This window comes from Taeniopygia guttata, chromosome 8 (assembly GCF_048771995.1).
Source record: "Taeniopygia guttata chromosome 8, bTaeGut7.mat, whole genome shotgun sequence".
NCBI lineage: Eukaryota > Metazoa > Chordata > Aves > Passeriformes > Estrildidae > Taeniopygia > Taeniopygia guttata.
The window spans coordinates 32,167,736-32,188,987 of NC_133033.1; positions in this window are offsets into that span (position 1 = coordinate 32,167,736).

Here is a 21,252-nt window from a genome sequence, read left to right on the forward strand (position 1 = left end):
GGACTGGTGAGTTTTCTTTCCCAGGGAAAAGAGCCGATGTTTGCGCTCCGAGTCCTGTGGCCCTGAGCCGGCAGCTGACCGCACAAATTCCGAACATCGAAGGATAAGTCCCAGACAGGAGCTGCCCCCACCTCATACTTGTGCTGCCCTGAGAGTCCCAGGGGAGCCCTACAAACTGACATCAGGAACCTGGACTGGTGAGTTTTCTTTCCCAGGGAAAAGAGCCGATGTTTGCGCTCCGAGTCTTGTGGCCCTGAGTCGGCAGCTGACTGCAAAAAATCCGAACATCGAAGGATAAGTCCCAGACAGGAGCTGCCCCCACCTCATACTTGTGCTGCCCTGAGAGTTCCAGGGGAGCCCTCCAAACTGACATCAGGAACCTGGACTGGTGAGTTTTCTTTCCCAGGGAAAAGAGCCAATGTTTGCGCTCCAAGTCCTGTGGCCCTGAGCCGGCAGCTGACCGCACAAATTCCGAACATCGAAGGATAAGTCCCAGAAAGGAGCTGCCCCCATCTCGTATTTGTGCTGCCCTGAGAGTCCAAAAACGGCCCTACAAACTGACATTAGGAACCTGGACTGGTGAGTTTTTTTTCCCAGGGAAAAGAGCCGATGTTTGCGCTGTGACTCCTGTGGCCCTGATCCGGCAGCTGACTGCAAAAAATCGGAACATCGAAGGATAAGTCCCAGACAGGAGCTGCCCCCACCTCATACTTGTGCTGCCCTGACAGTCCCAGGGGAGCCCTCCAAACTGACATCAGGAACCTGGACTGGTGAGTTTTCTTTCCCAGGGAAAAGAGCCGATGTTTGCGCTCCGTGTCCTGTGGCCCTGAGCCGGCAGCTGACTGCAAAAAATCGGAACATCGAAGGATAAGTTCCAGACAGGAGCTGCCCCCACCTCGTACTTGTGCTGCCCTGAGAGTCCAAATAGAGCTCTTCAAACTGACATCAGGAACCTGGACTGGTGAGTTTTCTTTCCCAGGGAAAAGAGCCGATGTTTGCGCTCCGAGTCCTGTGGCCGTGAGCCGGCAGCTGACTGCATAAAATCGGAACATCGAAGGATAAGTCCCAGACAGGAGCTGCCCCCACCTCATACCTGTGCTGCCCTGAGAGTTCAAAAAGAGCTCTACAAACTGACATCAGGAACCTGGACTGGTGAGTTTTCTTTCCCAGGGATAAGAGCCAATGTTTGCGCTCCGAGTCCTGTGGCCCTGAGCGGGCAGCTGAGTGCAAAAAATCCGAACATCGAAGGATAAGTCCCAGACAGGAGCTGCCCCCACCTCATACTTGAGCTGCCCTGACAGTCCCAGGGGAGCCCAACAAACTGACATCAGGAACCTGGACTGGTGAGTTTTCTTTCCCAGGGAAAAGAGCCGATGTTTGCGCTCCGAGTCCTGTGGCCCTGAGCCGGCAGCTGACTGCAAAAAATCCGAACATCGAAGGATAAGTCCCAGACAGGAGCTGCCCCCACCTCATACTTGTGCTGCCCTGACAGTCCCAGGGGAGCCCTACAAACTGACATCAGGAACCTGGACTGGTGAGTTTTCTTTCCCAGGGAAAAGAGCCGATGTTTGCGCTCCGATTCCAGTGGCCCTGAGCCGGCAGCTGACTGCAAAAAATCGGAACATCGAAGGATAATTCCCAGACAGGAGCTGCCCCCACCTCATACTTGTGCTGCCCTGACAGTCCCAGGGGAGCCCTACAAACTGACATCAGGAACCTGGACTGGTGAGTTTTTTTTCCCAGGGAAAAGAGCCGATGTTTGCGTTCCGAGTCCTGTGGCCCTGAGCCGGCAGCTGACCGCAAAAAATCCGAACATCGAAGGATAAGTCCCAGACAGGAGCTGCCCCCACCTCATACTTGTGCTGCCCTGAGAGTCCAAAAAGAGCTCTACAAACTGATATCAGGAATCTGGACTGGTGAGTTTTCTTTCCCAGGGAAAAGAGCCAATGTTTGCGCTCCAAGTCCTGTGGCCCTGAGCCGGCAGCTGACTGCAAAAAATCCGAACATCGAAGGATAAGTCCCAGAAAGGAGCTGGCCCCACCTCATACTTGTGCTGCCCTGAGAGTCCCAGGGGAGCCCTACAAACTGACATCAGGAACCTGGACTGGTGAGTTTTCTTTCCCAGGGAAAAGAGCCGATGTTTGCGCTCCGAGTCCTGTGGCCCTGAGCAGGCAGCTGACTGCAAAAAATCGGAACATCGAAGGATAAGTCCCAGACAGGAGCTGCCCCCATCTCATATTTGTGCTGCCCTGAGAGTCCAAAAACGGCCCTACAAACTGACATCAGGAACCTGGACTGGTGAGTTTTTTTTCCCAGGGAAAAGAGCCGATGTTTGCGCTCCGAATCCTGTGGCCCTGAGCCGGCAGCTGACCGCAAAAAATCCGAACATCGGAGGATAAGTCCCAGACAGGAGCTGCCCCCACCTCATACTTGTGCTGCCCTGACAGTCCCAGGGGAGCCCTCCAAACTGACATCAGGAACCTGGACTGGTGAGTTTTCTTTCCCAGGGAAAAGAGCCGATGTTTGCGCTCCGAGTCCTGTGGCCCTGAGCCGGCAGCTGACTGCAAAAAATCGGAACATCGAAGGATAAGTTCCAGACAGGAGCTGCCCCCACCTCATACTTGTGCTGCCCTGACAGTCCCAGGGGAGCCCTACAAACTGACATCAGGAACCTGGACTGGTGAGTTTTTTTTCCCAGGGAAAAGAGCCGATGTTTGCGTTCCGAGTCCTGTGGCCCTGAGCCGGCAGCTGACCGCAAAAAATCCGAACATCGAAGGATAAGTCCCAGACAGGAGGTGCCCCCACCTCATACTTGTGCTTCCCTGAGAGTACCAGGGGAGCCCTACAAACTGACATCAGGAACCTGGACTGGTGAGTTTTCTTTCCCAGGGAAAAGAGCCGATGTTTGCGCTCCGAGTCCTGTGGCCCTGAGCCGGCAGCTGACTGCAAAAAATCCGAATATCGAAGGATAAGTCCCAGACAGGAGCTGCCCCCATATCATATTTGTGCTGCCCTGAGAATCCAAAAACGGCCCTACAAACTGGCATCAGGAACCTGGACTGGTGAGTTTTTTTTCCCAGGGAAAAGAGCCGATGTTTGCGCTCCGAGTCCTGTGGCCCTGAGCCGGCAGCTGACCGCAAAAAATCCGAACATCGAAGGATAAGTCCCAGACAGGAGCTGCCCCCACCTCGTACTTGTGCTGCCCTGAGAGTCCAAAAAGAGCTCTACAAACTGACATCAGGAACCTGGATGGTGAGTATTCTTTCCCAGGGAAAAGAGCCGATGTTTGCGCTCCGAGTCCTGTGGCCCGGAGCCGGCAGCTGAGTGCAAAAAATCCGAACATCGAAGGATAAGTCCCAGACAGGAGCTGCCCCCACCTCATACTTGTGCTGCCCTGAGAGTCCCAGGGGAGCCCTACAAACTGACATCAGGAACCTGGACTGGTGAGTTTTCTTTCCCAGGGAAAAGAGCCGATGTTTGCGCTCCGAGTCTTGTGGCCCTGAGTCGGCAGCTGACTGCAAAAAATCCGAACATCGAAGGATAAGTCCCAGACAGGAGCTGCCCCCACCTCATACTTGTGCTGCCCTGAGAGTTCCAGGGGAGCCCTCCAAACTGACATCAGGAACCTGGACTGGTGAGTTTTCTTTCCCAGGGAAAAGAGCCAATGTTTGCGCTCCAAGTCCTGTGGCCCTGAGCCGGCAGCTGACCGCACAAATTCCGAACATCGAAGGATAAGTCCCAGAAAGGAGCTGGCCCCACCTCATCCTTGTGCTGCCCTGACAGTCCCAGGGGAGCCCTCCAAACTGACATCAGGAACCTGGACTGGTGAGTTTTCTTTCCCAGGGAAAAGAGCCGATGTTTGCGCTCCGAGTCCTGTGGCCCTGAGCAGGCAGCTGACTCCAAAAAATCGGAACATCGAAGGATAAGTCCCAGACAGGAGCTGCCCCCATCTCATATTTGTGCTGCCCTGAGAGTCCAAAAACGGCCCTACAAACTGACATTAGGAACCTGGACTGGTGAGTTTTTTTTCCCAGGGAAAAGAGCCGATGTTTCCGCTCCGACTCCTGTGGCCCTGATCCGGCAGCTGACCGCAAAAAATCCGAACATCGGAGGATAAGTCCCAGACAGGAGCTGCCCCCACCTCATACTTGTGCTGCCCTGACAGTCCCAGGGGAGCCCTACAAACTGACATCAGGAACCTGGACTGGTGAGTTTTCTTTCCCAGGGAAAAGAGCCGATGTTTGCGCTCCGCGTCAAGTGGCCCTGAGCCGGCAGCTGACAGCACAAAATCGGAACATCGAAGGATAAGTCCCAGACAGGAGCTGCCCCCACCTCGTACTTGTGCTGCCCTGAGAGTCCAAAAAGAGCTCTACAAAGTGACATCAGGAACCTGGATGGTGAGTATTCTTTCCCAGGGAAAAGAGCCGATGTTTGCGCTCCGAGTCCTGTGGCCCTGAGCCGGCAGCTGAGTGCAAAAAATCCGAACATCGAAGGATAAGTCCCAGACAGGAGCTGCCCCCACCTCATACTTGTGCTGCCCTGACAGTCCCAGGGGAGCCCTACAAACTGACATCAGGAACCTGGACTGGTGAGTTTTCTTTCCCAGGGAAAAGAGCCGATGTTTGCGCTCCGAGTCTTGTGGCCCTGAGTCGGCAGCTGACTGCAAAAAATCCGAACATCGAAGGATAAGTCCCAGACAGGAGCTGCCCCCACCTCATACTTGTGCTGCCCTGAGAGTTCCAGGGGAGCCCTCCAAACTGACATCAGGAACCTGGACTGGTGAGTTTTCTTTCCCAGGGAAAAGAGCCAATGTTTGCGCTCCAAGTCCTGTGGCCCTGAGCCGGCAGCTGACCGCACAAATTCCGAACATCGAAGGATAAGTCCCAGAAAGGAGCTGCCCCCATCTCATATTTGTGCTGCCCTGAGAGTCCAAAAACGGCCCTACAAACTGACATTAGGAACCTGGACTGGTGAGTTTTTTTTCCCAGGGAAAAGAGCCGATGTTTGCGCTCCGACTCCTGTGGCCCTGATCCGGCAGCTGACTGCATAAAATTGAAACATCGGAGGATAAGTCCCAGACAGGAGCTGCCCCCACCTCATACTTGTGCTGCCCTGACAGTCCCAGGGGAGCCCTCCAAACTGACATCAGGAACCTGGACTGGTGAGTTTTCTTTCCCAGGGAAAAGAGCCGATGTTTGCGCTCCGAGTCCTGTGGCCCTGAGCCGGCAGCTGACTGCAAAAAATCAGAACATCGAAGGATAAGTTCCAGACAGGAGCTGCCCCCACCTCGTACTTGTGCTGCCCTGAGAGTCCAAATAGAGCTCTTCAAACTGACATCAGGAACCTGGACTGGTGAGTTTTCTTTCCCAGGGAAAAGAGCCGATGTTTGCGCTCCGAGTCCTGTGGCCGTGAGCCGGCAGCTGACTGCATAAAATCGGAACATCGAAGGATAAGTCCCAGACAGGAGCTGCCCCCACCTCATACCTGTGCTGCCCTGAGAGTTCAAAAAGAGCTCTACAAACTGACATCAGGAACCTGGACTGGTGAGTTTTCTTTCCCAGGGATAAGAGCCAATGTTTGCGCTCCGAGTCCTGTGGCCCTGAGCGGGCAGCTGAGTGCAAAAAATCCGAACATCGAAGGATAAGTCCCAGACAGGAGCTGCCCCCACCTCATACTTGAGCTGCCCTGACAGTCCCAGGGGAGCCCAACAAACTGACATCAGGAACCTGGACTTGTGAGTTTTCTTTCCCAGGGAAAAGAGCCGATGTTTGCGCTCCGAGTCCTGTGGCCCTGAGCCGGCAGCTGACTGCAAAAAATCCGAACATCGAAGGATAAGTCCCAGACAGGAGCTGCCCCCACCTCATACTTGTGCTGCCCTGAGAGTCCCAGGGGAGCCCTCCAAACTGACATCAGGAACCTGGATGGTGAGTTTTCTTTCCCAGGGAAAAGAGCCGATGTTTGCGCTCCGACTCCTGTGGCCCTGAGCGGGCAGCAGAGTGCAAAAAATCCGAACATCGAAGGATAAGTCTCAGACAGGAGCTGCCCCCACCTCATACTTGTGCTGCCCTGAGAGTCCCAGGGGAGCCCTACAAACTGACATCAGGAACCTGGACTGGTGAGTTTTCTTTCCCAGGGAAAAGAGCCGATGTTTGCGCTCCGAGTCCTGTGGCCCTGAGCCGGCAGCTGACTGCAAAAAATCGGAACATCGAAGGATAAGTCCCAGACAGGAGCTGCCCCCACCTCATACTTGTGCTGCCCTGAGAGTCCAAAAAGAGCTCTACAAACTGACATCAGGAATCTGGACTGGTGAGTTTTCTTTCCCAGGAAAAAGAGCCAATGTTTGCGCTCCAAGTCCTGTGGCCCTGAGCCGGCAGCTGACCGCACAAATTCCGAACATCGAAGGATAAGTCCAAGAAAGGAGCTGGCCCCACCTCATACTTGTGCTGCCCTGAGAGTCCCAGGGGAGCCCTACAAACTGACATCAGGAACCTGGACTGGTGAGTTTTCTTTCCCAGGGAAAAGAGCCGATGTTTGCACTCCGAGTCCTGTGGCCCTGAGCAGGCAGCAGACTGCAAAAAATCGGAACATCGAAGGATAAGTCCCAGACAGGAGCTGCCCCCATCTCATATTTGTGCTGCCCTGAGAGTCCAAAAACGGCCCTACAAACTGACATCAGGAACCTGGACTGGTGAGTTTTTTTTCCCAGGGAAAAGAGCCGATGTTTGCGCTCCGACTCCTGTGGCCCTGAGCCGGCAGCTGACCTCAAAAAATCCGAACATCGGAGGATAAGTCCCAGACAGGAGCTGCCCCCACCTCATACTTGTGCTGCCCTGACAGTCCCAGGGGAGCCCTACAATCTGACATCAGGAACCTGGACTGGTGAGTTTTCTTTCCCAGGGAAAAGAGCCGATGTTTGCGCTCCGAGTCCTGTGGCCGTGAGCCGGCAGCTGACTGCATAAAATCGGAACATCGAAGGATAAGTCCCAGACAGGAGCTGCCCCCACCTCATACCTGTGCTGCCCTGAGAGTTCAAAAAGAGCTCTACAAACTGACATCAGGAACCTGGACTGGTGAGTTTTCTTTCCCAGGGATAAGAGCCAATGTTTGCGCTCCGAGTCCTGTAGCCCTGTGCGGGCAGCTGAGTGCAAAAAATCGGAACATCGAAGGATAAGTCCCAGACAGGAGCTGCCCCCACCTCATACTTGTGCTGCCCTGAGAGTTCCAGGGGAGCCCTCCAAACTGACATCAGGAACCTGGACTGGTGAGTTTTCTTTCCCAGGGAAAAGAGCCAATGTTTGCGCTCCAAGTCCTGTGGCCCTGAGCCGGCAGCTGACCGCACAAATTCCGAACATCGAAGGATAAGTCCCAGAAAGGAGCTGGCCCCACCTCATCCTTGTGCTGCCCTGACAGTCCCAGGGGAGCCCTACAAACTGACATCAGGAACCTGGACTGGTGAGTTTTCTTTCCCAGGGAAAAGAGCCGATGTTTGCGCTCCGACTCCTGTGGCCCTGAGCAGGCAGCTGACTCCAAAAAATCGGAACATCGAAGGATAAGTCCCAGACAGGAGCTGCCCCCATCTCATATTTGTGCTGCCCTGAGAGTCCAAAAACGGCCCTACAAACTGACATTAGGAACCTGGACTGGTGAGTTTTTTTTCCCAGGGAAAAGAGCCGATGTTTGCGCTCCGACTCCTGTGGCCCTGATCCGGCAGCTGACCGCAAAAAATCCGAACATCGGAGGATAAGTCCCAGACAGGAGCTGCCCCCACCTCATACTTGTGCTGCCCTGACAGTCCCAGGGGAGCCCTCCAAACTGACATCAGGAACCTGGACTGGTGAGTTTTCTTTCCCAGGGAAAAGAGCCGATGTTTGCGCTCCGCGTCAAGTGGCCCTGAGCCGGCAGCTGACAGCACAAAATCGGAACATCGAAGGATAAGTCCCAGACAGGAGCTGCCCCCACCTCGTACTTGTGCTGCCCTGAGAGTCCAAAAAGAGCTCTACAAACTGACATCAGGAACCTGGATGGTGAGTATTCTTTCCCAGGGAAAAGAGCCGATGTTTGCGCTCCGAGTCCTGTGGCCCTGAGCCGGCAGCTGAGTGCAAAAAATCCGAACATCGAAGGATAAGTCCCAGACAGGAGCTGCCCCCACCTCATACTTGTGCTGCCCTGAGAGTCCCAGGGGAGCCCTACAAACTGACATCAGGAACCTGGACTGGTGAGTTTTCTTTCCCAGGGAAAAGAGCCGATGTTTGCGCTCCGAGTCTTGTGGCCCTGAGTCGGCAGCTGACTGCAAAAAATCCGAACATCGAAGGATAAGTCCCAGACAGGAGCTGCCCCCACCTCATACTTGTGCTGCCCTGAGAGTTCCAGGGGAGCCCTCCAAACTGACATCAGGAACCTGGACTGGTGAGTTTTCTTTCCCAGGGAAAAGAGCCAATGTTTGCGCTCCAAGTCCTGTGGCCCTGAGCCGGCAGCTGACCGCACAAATTCCGAACATCGAAGGATAAGTCCCAGAAAGGAGCTGGCCCCACCTCATCCTTGTGCTGCCCTGACAGTCCCAGGGGAGCCCTCCAAACTGACATCAGGAACCTGGACTGGTGAGTTTTCTTTCCCAGGGAAAAGAGCCGATGTTTGCGCTCCGAGTCCTGTGGCCCTGAGCAGGCAGCTGACTCCAAAAAATCGGAACATCGAAGGATAAGTCCCAGACAGGAGCTGCCCCCATCTCATATTTGTGCTGCCCTGAGAGTCCAAAAACGGCCCTACAAACTGACATTAGGAACCTGGACTGGTGAGTTTTTTTTCCCAGGGAAAAGAGCCGATGTTTCCGCTCCGACTCCTGTGGCCCTGATCCGGCAGCTGACCGCAAAAAATCCGAACATCGGAGGATAAGTCCCAGACAGGAGCTGCCCCCACCTCATACTTGTGCTGCCCTGACAGTCCCAGGGGAGCCCTACAAACTGACATCAGGAACCTGGACTGGTGAGTTTTCTTTCCCAGGGAAAAGAGCCGATGTTTGCGCTCCGCGTCAAGTGGCCCTGAGCCGGCAGCTGACAGCACAAAATCGGAACATCGAAGGATAAGTCCCAGACAGGAGCTGCCCCCACCTCGTACTTGTGCTGCCCTGAGAGTCCAAAAAGAGCTCTACAAACTGACATCAGGAACCTGGATGGTGAGTATTCTTTCCCAGGGAAAAGAGCCGATGTTTGCGCTCCGAGTCCTGTGGCCCTGAGCCGGCAGCTGAGTGCAAAAAATCCGAACATCGAAGGATAAGTCCCAGACAGGAGCTGCCCCCACCTCATACTTGTGCTGCCCTGAGAGTCCCAGGGGAGCCCTACAAACTGACATCAGGAACCTGGACTGGTGAGTTTTCTTTCCCAGGGAAAAGAGCCGATGTTTGCGCTCCGAGTCTTGTGGCCCTGAGTCGGCAGCTGACTGCAAAAAATCCGAACATCGAAGGATAAGTCCCAGACAGGAGCTGCCCCCACCTCATACTTGTGCTGCCCTGAGAGTTCCAGGGGAGCCCTCCAAACTGACATCAGGAACCTGGACTGGTGAGTTTTCTTTCCCAGGGAAAAGAGCCAATGTTTGCGCTCCAAGTCCTGTGGCCCTGAGCCGGCAGCTGACCGCACAAATTCCGAACATCGAAGGATAAGTCCCAGAAAGGAGCTGCCCCCATCTCATATTTGTGCTGCCCTGAGAGTCCAAAAACGGCCCTACAAACTGACATTAGGAACCTGGACTGGTGAGTTTTTTTTCCCAGGGAAAAGAGCCGATGTTTGCGCTCCGACTCCTGTGGCCCTGATCCGGCAGCTGACTGCATAAAATTGAAACATCGGAGGATAAGTCCCAGACAGGAGCTGCCCCCACCTCATACTTGTGCTGCCCTGACAGTCCCAGGGGAGCCCTCCAAACTGACATCAGGAACCTGGACTGGTGAGTTTTCTTTCCCAGGGAAAAGAGCCGATGTTTGCGCTCCGAGTCCTGTGGCCCTGAGCCGGCAGCTGACTGCAAAAAATCAGAACATCGAAGGATAAGTTCCAGACAGGAGCTGCCCCCACCTCGTACTTGTGCTGCCCTGAGAGTCCAAATAGAGCTCTTCAAACTGACATCAGGAACCTGGACTGGTGAGTTTTCTTTCCCAGGGAAAAGAGCCGATGTTTGCGCTCCGAGTCCTGTGGCCGTGAGCCGGCAGCTGACTGCATAAAATCGGAACATCGAAGGATAAGTCCCAGACAGGAGCTGCCCCCACCTCATACCTGTGCTGCCCTGAGAGTTCAAAAAGAGCTCTACAAACTGACATCAGGAACCTGGACTGGTGAGTTTTCTTTCCCAGGGAAAAGAGCCAATGTTTGCGCTCCAAGTCCTGTGGCCCTGAGCCGGCAGCTGAGTGCAAAAAATCCGAACATCGAAGGATAAGTCCCAGACAGGAGCTGCCCCCACCTCATACTTGTGCTGCCCTGAGAGTCCCAGGGGAGCCCTACAAACTGACATCAGGAACCTGGACTGGTGAGTTTTCTTTCCCAGGGAAAAGAGCCGATGTTTGCGCTCCGAGTCTTGTGGCCCTGAGTCGGCAGCTGACTGCAAAAAATCCGAACATCGAAGGATAAGTCCCAGACAGGAGCTGCCCCCACCTCATACTTGTGCTGCCCTGAGAGTTCCAGGGGAGCCCTCCAAACTGACATCAGGAACCTGGACTGGTGAGTTTTCTTTCCCAGGGAAAAGAGCCAATGTTTGCGCTCCAAGTCCTGTGGCCCTGAGCCGGCAGCTGACCGCACAAATTCCGAACATCGAAGGATAAGTCCCAGAAAGGAGCTGGCCCCACCTCATCCTTGTGCTGCCCTGACAGTCCCAGGGGAGCCCTCCAAACTGACATCAGGAACCTGGACTGGTGAGTTTTCTTTCCCAGGGAAAAGAGCCGATGTTTGCGCTCCGAGTCCTGTGGCCCTGAGCCGGCAGCTGACTGCAAAAAATCGGAACATCGAAGGATAAGTCCCAGACAGGAGCTGCCCCCATCTCATATTTGTGCTGCCCTGAGAGTCCAAAAACGGCCCTACAAACTGACATTAGGAACCTGGACTGGTGAGTTTTTTTTCCCAGGGAAAAGAGCCGATGTTTCCGCTCCGACTCCTGTGGCCCTGATCCGGCAGCTGACCGCAAAAAATCCGAACATCGGAGGATAAGTCCCAGACAGGAGCTGCCCCCACCTCATACTTGTGCTGCCCTGACAGTCCCAGGGGAGCCCTACAAACTGACATCAGGAACCTGGACTGGTGAGTTTTCTTTCCCAGGGAAAAGAGCCGATGTTTGCGCTCCGCGTCAAGTGGCCCTGAGCCGGCAGCTGACAGCACAAAATCGGAACATCGAAGGATAAGTCCCAGACAGGAGCTGCCCCCACCTCGTACTTGTGCTGCCCTGAGAGTCCAAAAAGAGCTCTACAAACTGACATCAGGAACCTGGATGGTGAGTATTCTTTCCCAGGGAAAAGAGCCGATGTTTGCGCTCCGAGTCCTGTGGCCCTGAGCCGGCAGCTGAGTGCAAAAAATCCGAACATCGAAGGATAAGTCCCAGACAGGAGCTGCCCCCACCTCATACTTGTGCTGCCCTGAGAGTCCCAGGGGAGCCCTACAAACTGACATCAGGAACCTGGACTGGTGAGTTTTCTTTCCCAGGGAAAAGAGCCGATGTTTGCGCTCCGAGTCTTGTGGCCCTGAGTCGGCAGCTGACTGCAAAAAATCCGAACATCGAAGGATAAGTCCCAGACAGGAGCTGCCCCCACCTCATACTTGTGCTGCCCTGAGAGTTCCAGGGGAGCCCTCCAAACTGACATCAGGAACCTGGACTGGTGAGTTTTCTTTCCCAGGGAAAAGAGCCAATGTTTGCGCTCCAAGTCCTGTGGCCCTGAGCCGGCAGCTGACCGCACAAATTCCGAACATCGAAGGATAAGTCCCAGAAAGGAGCTGCCCCCATCTCATATTTGTGCTGCCCTGAGAGTCCAAAAACGGCCCTACAAACTGACATTAGGAACCTGGACTGGTGAGTTTTTTTTCCCAGGGAAAAGAGCCGATGTTTGCGCTCCGACTCCTGTGGCCCTGATCCGGCAGCTGACTGCATAAAATTGAAACATCGGAGGATAAGTCCCAGACAGGAGCTGCCCCCACCTCATACTTGTGCTGCCCTGACAGTCCCAGGGGAGCCCTCCAAACTGACATCAGGAACCTGGACTGGTGAGTTTTCTTTCCCAGGGAAAAGAGCCGATGTTTGCGCTCCGAGTCCTGTGGCCCTGAGCCGGCAGCTGACTGCAAAAAATCAGAACATCGAAGGATAAGTTCCAGACAGGAGCTGCCCCCACCTCGTACTTGTGCTGCCCTGAGAGTCCAAATAGAGCTCTTCAAACTGACATCAGGAACCTGGACTGGTGAGTTTTCTTTCCCAGGGAAAAGAGCCGATGTTTGCGCTCCGAGTCCTGTGGCCGTGAGCCGGCAGCTGACTGCATAAAATCGGAACATCGAAGGATAAGTCCCAGACAGGAGCTGCCCCCACCTCATACCTGTGCTGCCCTGAGCGTTCAAAAAGAGCTCTACAAACTGACATCAGGAACCTGGACTGGTGAGTTTTCTTTCCCAGGGATAAGAGCCAATGTTTGCGCTCCGAGTCCTGTGGCCCTGAGCGGGCAGCTGAGTGCAAAAAATCCGAACATCGAAGGATAAGTCCCAGACAGGAGCTGCCCCCACCTCATACTTGAGCTGCCCTGACAGTCCCAGGGGAGCCCAACAAACTGACATCAGGAACCTGGACTTGTGAGTTTTCTTTCCCAGGGAAAAGAGCCGATGTTTGCGCTCCCAGTCCTGTGGCCCTGAGCCGGCAGCTGACTGCAAAAAATCCGAACATCGAAGGATAAGTCCCAGACAGGAGCTGCCCCCACCTCATACTTGTGCTGCCCTGAGAGTCCCAGGGGAGCCCTCCAAACTGACATCAGGAACCTGGATGGTGAGTTTTCTTTCCCAGGGAAAAGAGCCGATGTTTGCGCTCCGACTCCTGTGGCCCTGAGCGGGCAGCAGAGTGCAAAAAATCCGAACATCGAAGGATAAGTCTCAGACAGGAGCTGCCCCCACCTCATACTTGTGCTGCCCTGAGAGTCCCAGGGGAGCCCTACAAACTGACATCAGGAACCTGGACTGGTGAGTTTTCTTTCCCAGGGAAAAGAGCCGATGTTTGCGCTCCGAGTCCTGTGGCCCTGAGCCGGCAGCTGACTGCAAAAAATCGGAACATCGAAGGATAAGTCCCAGACAGGAGCTGCCCCCACCTCATACTTGTGCTGCCCTGAGAGTCCAAAAAGAGCTCTACAAACTGACATCAGGAATCTGGACTGGTGAGTTTTCTTTCCCAGGAAAAAGAGCCAATGTTTGCGCTCCAAGTCCTGTGGCCCTGAGCCGGCAGCTGACCGCACAAATTCCGAACATCGAAGGATAAGTCCAAGAAAGGAGCTGGCCCCACCTCATACTTGTGCTGCCCTGAGAGTCCCAGGGGAGCCCTACAAACTGACATCAGGAACCTGGACTGGTGAGTTTTCTTTCCCAGGGAAAAGAGCCGATGTTTGCGCTCCGAGTCCTGTGGCCCTGAGCAGGCAGCAGACTGCAAAAAATCGGAACATCGAAGGATAAGTCCCAGACAGGAGCTGCCCCCATCTCATATTTGTGCTGCCCTGAGAGTCCAAAAACGGCCCTACAAACTGACATCAGGAACCTGGACTGGTGAGTTTTTTTTCCCAGGGAAAAGAGCCGATGTTTGCGCTCCGACTCCTGTGGCCCTGAGCCGGCAGCTGACCTCAAAAAATCCGAACATCGGAGGATAAGTCCCAGACAGGAGCTGCCCCCACCTCATACTTGTGCTGCCCTGACAGTCCCAGGGGAGCCCTACAATCTGACATCAGGAACCTGGACTGGTGAGTTTTCTTTCCCAGGGAAAAGAGCCGATGTTTGCGCTCCGAGTCCTGTGGCCGTGAGCCGGCAGCTGACTGCATAAAATCGGAACATCGAAGGATAAGTCCCAGACAGGAGCTGCCCCCACCTCATACCTGTGCTGCCCTGAGAGTTCAAAAAGAGCTCTACAAACTGACATCAGGAACCTGGACTGGTGAGTTTTTTTTCCCAGGGAAAAGAGCCGATGTTTGCGTTCCGAGTCCTGTGGCCCTGAGCCGGCAGCTGACCGCAAAAAATCCGAACATCGAAGGATAAGTCCCAGACAGGAGCTGCCCCCACCTCATACTTGTGCTTCCCTGAGAGTACCAGGGGAGCCCTACAAACTGACATCAGGAACCTGGACTGGTGAGTTTTTTTTCCCAGGGAAAAGAGCCGATGTTTGCGTTCCGAGTCCTGTGGCCCTGAGCCGGCAGCTGACCGCAAAAAATCGGAACATCGAAGGATAAGTCCCAGACAGGAGCTGCCCCCATCTCATATTTGTGCTGCCCTGAGAGTCCAAAAACGGCCCTACAAACTGACATTAGGAACCTGGACTGGTGAGGTTTTTTTCCCAGGGAAAAGAGCCGATGTTTGCGCTCCGAGTCCTGTGGCCCTGATCCGGCAGCTGACCGCAAAAAATCCGAACATCGGAGGATAAGTCCCAGACAGGAGCTGCCCCCACCTCATACTTGTGCTGCCCTGACAGTCCCAGGGGAGCCCTACAAACTGACATCAGGAACCTGGACTGGTGAGTTTTCTTTCCCAGGGAAAAGAGCCGATGTTTGCGCTCCGAGTCCTGTGGCCCGGAGCCAGCAGCTGACTGCAAAAAATCGGAACATCGAAGGATAAGTCCCAGACAGGAGCTGCCCCCACCTCGTACTTGTGCTGCCCTGAGAGTCCAAATAGAGCTCTACAAACTGACATCAGGAACCTGGACTGGTGAGTTTTCTTTCCCAGGGAAAAGAGCCGATGTTTGCGCTCCGAGTCCTGTGGCCCTGAGCCGGCAGCTGACTGCAAAAAATCCGAATATCGAAGGATAAGTCCCAGACAGGAGCTGCCCCCATATCATATTTGTGCTGCCCTGAGAGTCCAAAAACGGCCCTACAAACTGGCATCAGGAACCTGGACTGGTGAGTTTTTTTTCCCAGGGAAAAGAGCCGATGTTTGCGCTCCGAGTCCTGTGGCCCTGAGCCGGCAGCTGACCGCAAAAAATCGGAACATCGAAGGATAAGTCCCAGACAGGAGCTGCCCCCACCTCGTACTTGTGCGGCCCTGAGAGTCCAAAAAGAGCTCTACAAACTGACATCAGGAACCTGGATGGTGAGTATTCTTTCCCAGGGAAAAGAGCCGATGTTTGCGCTCCGAGTCCTGTGGCCCGGAGCCGGCAGCTGAGTGCAAAAAATCCGAACATCGAAGGATAAGTCCCAGACAGGAGCTGCCCCCACCTCATACTTGTGCTGCCCTGAGAGTCCCAGGGGAGCCCTCCAAACTGACATCAGGAACCTGGACTGGTGAGTTTTCTTTCCCAGGGAAAAGAGCCGATGTTTGCGCTCCGAGTCCTGTGGCCCTGAGCCGGCAGCTGACTGCAAAAAATCGGAACATCGAAGGATAAGTTCCAGACAGGAGCTGCCCCCACCTCATACTTGTGCTGCCCTGACAGTCCCAGGGGAGCCCTACAAACTGACATCAGGAACCTGGACTGGTGAGAATTCTTTCCCAGGGAAAAGAGCCGATGTTTGCGCCCCGAGTCCTGTGGCCGTGAGCCGGCAGCTGACCGCACAAATTCCGAATATCGAAGGATAAGTCCCAGAAAGGAGCTACCCCCACCTCATACTTGTGCTGCACTGAGAGTCCCAGGGGAGCCCTACAAACTGACATCAGGAACCTGGACTGGTGAGTTTTCTTTCCCAGGGAAAAGAGCCGATGTTTGCGCTCCGAGTCTTGTGGCCCTGAGTCGGCAGCTGACTGCAAAAAATCCGAACATCGAAGGATAAGTCCCAGACAGGAGCTGCCCCCACCTCATACTTGTGCTGCCCTGAGAGTTCCAGGGGAGCCCTCCAAACTGACATCAGGAACCTGGACTGGTGAGTTTTCTTTCCCAGGGAAAAGAGCCAATGTTTGCGCTCCAAGTCCTGTGGCCCTGAGCCGGCAGCTGACCGCACAAATTCCGAACATCGAAGGATAAGTCCCAGAAAGGAGCTGCCCCCATCTCATATTTGTGCTGCCCTGAGAGTCCAAAAACGGCCCTACAAACTGACATTAGGAACCTGGACTGGTGAGTTTTTTTTCCCAGGGAAAAGAGCCGATGTTTGCGCTCTGACTCCTGTGGCCCTGATCCGGCAGCTGACTGCATAAAATTGAAACATCGGAGGATAAGTCCCAGACAGGAGCTGCCCCCACCTCATACTTGTGCATCCCTGACAGTCCCTGGGGAGCCCTCCAAACTGACATCAGGAACCTGGACTGGTGAGTTTTCTTTCCCAGGGAAAAGAGCCGATGTTTGCGCTCCGAGTCCTGTGGCCCTGAGCCGGCAGCTGACTGCAAAAAATCGGAACATCGAAGGATAAGTTCCAGACAGGAGCTGCCCCCACCTCGTACTTGTGCTGCCCTGAGAGTCCAAATAGAGCTCTTCAAACTGACATCAGGAACCTGGACTGGTGAGTTTTCTTTCCCAGGGAAAAGAGCCGATGTTTGCGCTCCGAGTCCTGTGGCCGTGAGCCGGCAGCTGACTGCATAAAATCGGAACATCGAAGGATAAGTCCCAGACAGGAGCTGCCCCCACCTCATACCTGTGCTGCCCTGAGAGTTCAAAAAGAGCTCTACAAACTGACATCAGGAACCTGGACTGGTGAGTTTTCTTTCCCAGGGATAAGAGCCTATGTTTGCGCTCCGAGTCCTGTGGCCCTGAGCGGGCAGCTGAGTGCAAAAAATCCGAACATCGAAGGATAAGTCCCAGACAGGAGCTGCCCCCACCTCATACTTGAGCTGCCCTGACAGTCCCAGGGGAGCCCAAAAAACTGACATCAGGAACCTGGACTGGTGAGTTTTCTTTCCCAGGGAAAAGAGCCGATGTTTGCGCTCCGAGTCCTGTGGCCCTGAGCCGGCAGCTGACTGCAAAAAATCCGAACATCGAAGGATAAGTCCCAGACAGGAGCTGCCCCCACCTCATACTTGTGCTGCCCTGACAGTCCCAGGGGAGCCCTACAAACTGACATCAGGAACCTGGACTGGTGAGTTTTTTTTCCCAGGGAAAAGAGCCGATGTTTGCGTTCCGAGTCCTGTGGCCCTGAGCCGGCAGCTGACTGCAAAAAATCTGAACATCGAAGGATAAGTCCCAGACAGGAGCTGCCCCCATCTCATATTTGTGCTGCCCTGAGAGTCCAAAAACGGCCCTACAAACTGACATCAGGAACCTGGACTGGTGAGTTTTTTTTCCCAGGGAAAAGAGCCGATGTTTGCGCTCCGAATCCTGTGGCCCTGAGCCGGCAGCTGACCGCAAAAAATCCGAACATCGGAGGATAAGTCCCAGACAGGAACTGCCCCCACCTCATACTTGTGCTGCCCTGACAGTCCCAGGGGAGCCCTCCAAACTGACATCAGGAACCTGGACTGGTGAGTTTTCTTTCCCAGGGAAAAGAGCCGATGTTTGCGCTCCGAGTCCTGTGGCCCTGAGCCGGCAGCTGACTGCAAAAAATCGGAACATCGAAGGATAAGTTCCAGACAGGAGCTGCCCCCACCTCATACTTGTGCTGCCCTGACAGTCCCAGGGGAGCCCTACAAACTGACATCAGGAACCTGGACTGGTGAGTTTTTTTTCCCAGGGAAAAGAGCCGATGTTTGCGTTCCGAGTCCTGTGGCCCTGAGCCGGCAGCTGACCGCAAAAAATCCGAACATCGAAGGATAAGTCCCAGACAGGAGCTGCCCCCACCTCATACTTGTGCTGCCCTGAGAGTACCAGGGGAGCCCTACAAACTGACATCAGGAACCTGGACTGGTGAGTATTCTTTCCCAGGGAAAAGAGCCAATGTTTGCGCCCCGAGTCCTGTGGCCGTGAGCCGGCAGCTGACCGCACAAATTCCGAATATCGAAGGATAAGTCCCAGACAGGAGCTGCCCCCACCTCATACTTGTGCTGCCCTGACAGTCCCAGGGGAGCCCTACAAACTGACATCAGGAACCTGGATGGTGAGTTTTCTTTCCCAGGGAAAAGAGCCGATGTTTGCGCTCCGACTCCTGTGGCCCTGAGCGGGCAGCAGAGTGCAAAAAATCCGAACATCGAAGGATAAGTCCCAGACAGGAGCTGCCCCCACCTCATACTTGTGCTGCCCTGAGAGTCCCAGGGGAGCCCTACAAACTGACATCAGGAACCTGGACTGGTGAGTTTTCTTTCCCAGGGAAAAGAGCCGATGTTTGCGCTCCGAGTCCTGTGGCCCTGAGCCGGCAGCTGACTGCAAAAAATCCGAACATCGAAGGATAAGTCCCAGACAGGAGCTGCCCCCACCTCATACTTGTGCTGCCCTGAGAGTCCAAAAAGAGCTCTACAAACTGACATCAGGAACCTGGACTGGTAAGTTTTTTTTCCCAGGGAAAAGAGCCGATGTTTGCGCTCCGAGTCCTGTGGCCCTGAGCCGGCAGCTGACCGCAAAAAATCCGAACATCGAAGGATAAGTCCCAGACAGGAGCTGCCCCCACCTCATACTTGTGCTGCCCTGAGAGTCCAAAAAGATCTCTACAAACTGACATCAGGAATCTGGATGGTGAGTTTTCTTTCCCAGGGATAAGAGCCGATGTTTGCGCTCCGACTCCTGTGGCCCTGAGCGGGCAGCTGACTGCAAAAAATCCGAACATCGAAGGATAAGTCCCAGACAGGAGCTGCCCCCACCTCATACTTGTGCTGCCCTGAGAGTCCCAGGGGAGCCCTCCAAACTGACATCAGGAGCATGGACTGGTGAGTTTTCTTTCCCAGGGAAAAGAGCCGATGTTTGCGCTCCGAGTCCTGTGGCCCTGAGCCGGCAGCTGACTGCAAAAAATCCGAACATCGAAGGATAAGTCCCAGAAAGGAGCTGCCCCCACCTCATACTTGTGCTGCCCTGAGAGTCCCAGGGGAGCCCTACAAACTGACATCAGGAACCTGGACTGGTGAGTTTTCTTTCACAGGGAAAAGAGCCGATGTTTGCGCTCCGCGTCCCGTGGCCCTGAGCCGGCAGCTGACAGCAAAAAATCGGAAAATCGAAGGATAAGTCCCAGACAGGAGCTGCCCCCACCTCGTACTTTTGCTGCCCTGAGAGTCCAAAAAGAGCTCTACAAACTGACATCAGGAACCTGGATGGTGAGTATTCTTTCCCAGGGAAAAGAGCCGATGTTTGCGCTCCGAGTCCTGTGGCCCTGAAACGGCAGCTGAGTGCAAAAAGTCCGAACATCGAAGGATAAGTCCCAGACAGGAGCTGCCCCCACATCATACTTGTGCTGCCCTGAGAGTCCCAGGGGAGCCCTACAAACTGACATCAGGAACCTGGACTGGTGAGTTTTCTTTCCCAGGGAAAAGAGCCGATGTTTGCGCTCCGAGTCCTGTGGCCCTGAGCCGGCAGCTGACTGCAAAATATCGGAACATCGAAGGATAAGTCCCAGACAGGAGCTGCCCCCACCTCATACTTTTGCTGCCCTGAGAGTCCAAAAAGAGCTCTACAAACTGACATCAGGAATCTGGACTGGTGAGTTTTCTTTCACAGGGAAAAGAGCCAATGTTTGCGCTCCAAGTCCTGTGGCCCTGAGCCGGCAGCTGACCGCACAAATTCCGAACATCGAAGGATAAGTCCAAGAAAGGAGCTGGCCCCACCTCATACTTGTGCTGCCCTGACAGTCCCAGGGGAGCCCTACAAACTGACATCAGGAACCTGGACTGGTGAGTTTTTTTTCCCAGGGAAAAGAGCCGATGTTTGCGCTCCGAATCCTGTGGCCCTGAGCCGGCAGCTGACCGCAAAAAATCCGAACATCGGAGGATAAGTCCCAGACAGGAACTGCCCCCACCTCATACTTGTGCTGCCCTGACAGTCCCAGGGGAGCCCTCCAAACTGACATCAGGAACCTGGACTGGTGAGTTTTCTTTCCCAGGGAAAAGAGCCGATGTTTGCGCTCCGAGTCCTGTGGCCCTGAGCCGGCAGCTGACTGCAAAAAATCGGAACATCGAAGGATAAGTCCCAGACAGGAGCTGCCCCCACCTCATACTTGTGCTGCCCTGAGAGTCCCAGGGGAGCCCTACAAACTGACATCAGGAACCTGGACTGGTAAGTTTTTTTTCCCAGGGAAAAGAGCCGATGTTTGCGTTCCGAGTCCTGTGGCCCTGAGCCAGCAGCTGACCGCAAAAAATCCGAACATCGAAGGATAAGTCCCAGACAGGAGCTGCCCCCACCTCATACTTGTGCTGCCCTGAGAGTACCAGGGGAGCCCTACAAACTGACATCAGGAACCTGGACTGGTGAGTTTTCTTTCCCAGGGAAAAGAGCCGATGTTTGCGATCCAAGTCCTGTGGCCCTGAGCCGGCAGCTGACCGCACAAATTCCGAACATCGAAGGATAAGTCCCAGAAAGGAGCTGGCCCCACCTCATACTTGTGCTGCCCTGACAGTCCCAGGGGAGCCCTACAAACTGACATCAGGAACCTGGACTGGTGAGTTTTCTTTCCCAGGGAAAAGAGCCGATGTTTGCGCTCCGAGTCCTGTGGCCCTGAGCAGGCAGCAGACTGCAAAAAATCGGAACATCGAAGGATAAGTCCCAGACAGGAGCTGCCCCCATCTCTTATTTGTGCTTCCCTGAGAGTCCAAAAACGGCCCTACAAACTGACATCAGGAACCTGGACTGGTGAGTTTTTTTTCCCAGGGAAAAGAGCCGATGTTTGCGCTCCGACTCCTGTGGCCCTGAGCCGGCAGCTGACCTCAAAAAATCCGAACATCGGAGGATAAGTCCCAGACAGGAGCTGCCCCCACCTCATACTTGTGCTGCCCTGACAGTCCCAGGGGAGCCCTACAAACTGACATCAGGAACCTGGACTGGTGAGTTTTCTTTCCCAGGGTAAAGAGCCGATGTTTGCGCTCCGAGTCCTGTGGCCGTGAGCCGGCAGCTGACTGCATAAAATCGGAACATCGAAGGATAAGTCCCAGACAGGAGCTGCCCCCACCTCATACCTGTGCTGCCCTGAGCGTTCAAAAAGAGCTCTACAAACTGACATCAGGAACCTGGACTGGTGAGTTTTCTTTCCCAGGGATAAGAGCCAATGTTTGCGCTCCGAGTCCTGTGGCC